Genomic DNA, 4,945 nt, shown 5'->3' on the forward strand with positions numbered 1-4,945 from the left:
ATACCCTGTGACGACGGCGGCTCTCAGCCCCCTTATGGAAGCAAGAGGACGTCAGCAAGGGCCCAACCGCTCCGACAGCTGTCCCTCCGCCAGGCTCAATCGCTCCTCCGACGGCCACGACATCACACCAGCAGGGTGCCAAAATCTCTCTGACTGCCACATCGACATGTACTTAGGGCGCTAGCTCTCCCCCGCTAGACACGTAGCACTCTGCTACACCCCCCATTGTACGCCTGGATCCTCTCCTTACGCCTATAAAAGGAAGGACCAGGGCCCTCTTAGAGAGGGTTGGCCGCGCGGGGACGAGGACGAGACAGGCGCTCGCTTGGAGCCGCTCGCTTCCCTCACCCGCGTGGACGCTTGTAACCCCCTACTGCAAGCGCACCCGACCTGGGCGCGGGACGAACACGAAGGCCGCAGGATTCCCACCTCTCTCACGCCGGTCACCGGTCGCCTCGCTCTCCCCCCTTCGCGCTCGCCCTCGCGCTCGACCCATCTGGGCTGGGGCACGCGGCGACACTCACTCGTCGGCCCAAGGGACCCCCGGGTCTCGGAACGCCGACACCTAGCCCCTGCGCCAGGTCGCAGACCGTCCGGCCCTATGCCGCGGACCGTCCACGCCTGACCAGAGAGCACCGTCACAGTTCTTGTTGAGTGTTTGGCGCTTCGAAAAGGCGTCAACATACTTTTTGGTGACTCCGCTGAGGAAACAACAAATATAGACTCATCAAATCGGCCCTCAATGGCCGGTTCAAGGGATAGCGCTGATATTTCCCCAAGCAACATCATAGAGCTGACTTGGGAGACCTTGCCGGCTGACGAACAGCTCCAATTCGAGGAGCACAAGGAGCAGATGATCTAAGAGGCGAAAGCAAAGTTCTTGGCCAACTTCAAAGTGGACATGAACAACAAGGTCGTCCGACATCGGGTGACGGATCCGGCTTCGCTCCGACCCACACCAGATTTCCTTAATGTAAGTAATACAAACGAGCTACAATCTCTTAGAAATTATGTAGATGAACAGCGTGAACAAATGCAAAATATCATAGGGGGTATGCAAAACGATTATAGGAGACTAGTACGTGCATTTGATAAATCTAATATCGCAAATTTTCCTTCGCACGAGGTTGAATTAGGGGGTAACACACGTAATACATCGGCTATAGGTTGACGCGACCAGTCACAACCCCTTTATGGGATGCCGATGGACATATACCCTGAGCAACCGCAAATCGACAACAAATCAGTCGATCTGCACATGCCCGGACCGTCCACACGTGAGCACGGACCGTCCGGGCCAGCCACAGTCGGGCCCGTTTTTAATGAGTTACCAACACATGTACCCGAGCCACATCGTTTAGCGCAAAATTCAAACTACCCGGCCGGACCGTTCGCAAACCACAGCGGACGGTCCGCCTATAATCACGGACGGTCCGGGCCAATGTCCGGACAATCCGCGCATGACCTTTTTGAGGAGGATTGTTACCCGAATCCTCACCCGTCCCAGCAACACTTCCCATCACACTATGCGATGCATCAGCCTAATAATACAAAATTCAGAGCCCAGGAAAGCTTTCCGGCCCCGCCTAGAAGGCCGAAAAGGAACAATCAATCCTATGAGCCATATAGGGCAAACGACAGTGCACCACATAGCTCAAACCAATGGGGGGAAGACAACATGCCAATATCCAGCCAACCCCACCCATGTTTGACCAGAGATCCAATGGTCTTGCACCGGCTGCCATTGATATAGTGAGGGAGAAAATAGCTGGGGCGTTCCGAGATAAGCTCGGAGTAAGCATGGTCCCTGGGGGGGCAATCATATCGAAAACCTTATGACAGCCGATTTGATCACCACCCATACCCACAGGGAATCAGGATACCTGAATTCTCAAAATTTTCGGGTGACCAGGGAAAGAGCACGCGCGAACACATAGGTCACTTCCTAGCACAATTAGGAGAATTGGCCGACACGGAAGCATTTCGTGTGCGTTTATTTTCATTATCTTTAATAGGGACCGCGTTCGCATGGTATGTCACTTTACCTCCTAATTCTATTTCGTCATGGGGGGATTTAGAACAAAAATTCTATGATTACTTTTTCTCTGGTGACTGAGTTAGATTTGGTAGACCTAGTGGCCTTGCGACAGGAGAAGGACGAATCGGTTAATGACTATATCCGGAGATTCCAAGATACCAGAAACCGATGCTTCTAAATTCATTTAGCAGAAAAACAATTAGCAGGATTAGCCTTTAATGGTCTGCGATATTACTTAAAAGAAAAATTAGAAGGCATCCAATTTTTTATGCTAGCGCAGTTACACCAAAGAGCTTTGGCCTGTGAAAGTCGAAGCAAAGAAACTGCTTAAACAATTCGTCATAACGTGCATACAGTAGAGTGCGACCAAAGTAGCTCTGATGACGAATCAACGGAAGTGTATGTTGCTGAAATGGTTTGGCCAAAGCATGCCAAATCTTCGGCTTGTTCCTCCCTACAGCCGGTTCAAAAGAAACAGCAAGAGGAGGTTAAATTTACATTTAATGTTGGTAAATGTGATAAAATATTTAATGAATTACTCAAAATGGCAACATTAAAATAAATCACACCGTTCCATCCGTTGGCGAGCTAAAACGTCGTGCATACTGCAAGTGGCATAACTCATTTTCTCATGCCACCAATGATTGTAATGTGTTTCGACGACAGATTCAATCGGCCATTAACGAGGGACGATTGAAATTTCAGGAAATGCAGGTGTATACAGAGCCCTTTCCAATGAACATGATCGACATCGAGGGCAAGAAAGTCCTGGTTCGGCCAAACACAACCGATAAAGGCAAAGGCAAGGAGAGAGTCATCGGCAATGCAAGAGAGGCCGATGAGAATCATAAAATTTCTTGCAGGAAAGTGGTGGCAGAGAAGACTCCTGATGGAGGGGAAACTCTTAAGGTGACCATCACGACCTCCGGCACTGGGGGGCAAGCACGGACCAAGGAGCAGGAACCCGTGTGTTGGGGACTTGTTCTCAAACACTAAGAATTAAGAACGAGGCAACATAAAAAGTGTTAAATGTCAAAGTCCTTCGTCCTTCGAAGCATTATCTCCCTTCGGATATAATGAATTCCGGACGAAGGTTATGTAGGACAAACCTTCATAAGCACAATAAATGATGAAGGATTCATACACAAGATATGAAAAAGTAATATAAACACTTTAAATATTATAATTAACTTATTTTAATTTTCGTTGCTGTATTTACAATGACAGATTATGAATGTACCTTTGGCTCGAAGAAAAGCAAGAGTACAAGCGTGACGTGAGAGCAAACGCCAAGTCAACGTGAACAGTACGGGAGTACTGTTAATCTATTTATAGGCAAGGGACGCATCCCATGTAAAATTACATTCATGACCTTTATATTTGCTAATAACGCTATAATAATTCTTCGAGGTCTAATTTGCCTTTTCATCTTTAAGTCGGTTCCCCTTATCTACTATCATGCCGAAGCTTTCCTGTGCACAGCTTCGTGATCACCTTGTCCTTCGTCATAATCGCCTTTCGTCTTTCTCAGGCTTCGTCCTAACCATGCTCTGTATGCTTATGATCCGAATCCGAAGATACCTGTTCACGTATTTCACTTAGAAAACATTATCAAATCATGTTTTTGAGGACCTTCGGAAGCCGAAGGCCCCCAATAGTAGCCCCTCGCAATATTAATTTGCTAGAATAATAAATTCAGATTGCGATATGGACGAAGGCCTTAAGCCGAAGGTCCGAAAAAACACCTTCCCTTTGCTAGAATAGCAACAGACAATGACAAGTGGGGCCCTGCCACTTGCAACGTACTGGGCGTATAAATAAGAACGCACCGCCAGCACATTTAGCACGCTTTCTTGCCGCCGGCTCCTGTCTTCCTAATTTTTAGCTCTTTGCACACCAACGCTTGCCTGGCTTTTTACATTTTTAAGCTTCGTCTTTGAGAGCATTTTCCTAGCATTTTCGAAGATGTATGAAGACAAGAAAACTGTCGCTGAGTTGAAGCTAAGCCTTTCCGAAGAGATGAATCTCGGCTTCCTTGAATCAATAGCAAAGACAAATACAGAGAAGATTACTAGGGAGATTTTAGAGGGTTTGTCTGAAGACACTGGTGATAGTGACAGCTATGATGTGGAAAGTGGCGGTGAAGATTCCGAAGATCGATCCTGGCGACCAAGCCATGCAGTTTTTGGAAAATCAAGCATTAAACAAAGCCATCTTGTCAATATGAGGGGCAGATATTTTCGAGATTTATCTATTGTAAGGGCCGACGAAGGAGAGAAAACTTGTCTGACTCCTGAGGAAAATGAAGTCGTGATATTCCGAAGCTTCTTTAAGGCTGGGCTTCGGTTTCCTTTGAGCAGTTTCGTGGTAGAAGTTTTGAAGATATTTGAAATCTACCTTCATCAAATTACTCCTGAAGCAATCATAAGGATGTGAATCTTCGTATGGGCCGTGAAGAGCCAAGGTTTGGAACCAAATGCAAAAAGCTTTTGCAATATGCATGAGTTATTGTATGAAACGAAACCATGGGGTAAGGAGCAATATCACAACAATTTTGGCTGTTATAGCTTCGGTGCCTGCTCTGGGTCAAGCTATCCCGTGCCAACTTTTCGGAAAAGATGGCCTGGGGACTGGATGAAGGAATGGTTCTATGTGAAAAATGACTTGAAAACGCGAGAAGACATTAAAGGTATCATTATGCGCCCTATCTGGCAGCGCTTCGGCCTTCGGAAGCCGAAGGTGGAAATTGACGAAGCAGCCGAAGAATGCCGGAGAGCCTTCAGAGTAGTTTGCTCTTTCATCAGGACAAGAGATTTGACCCAAGAACACATTGCCTTGAGAGTATGGCCACTTGCAGATAGGTGGGAAATGCCAAAGGAAACTGTTAGCGAGCCTAATGAAGGTGGA

This window comes from Zea mays, chromosome 10, assembly GCF_902167145.1.
Source record: "Zea mays cultivar B73 chromosome 10, Zm-B73-REFERENCE-NAM-5.0, whole genome shotgun sequence".
NCBI lineage: Eukaryota > Viridiplantae > Streptophyta > Magnoliopsida > Poales > Poaceae > Zea > Zea mays.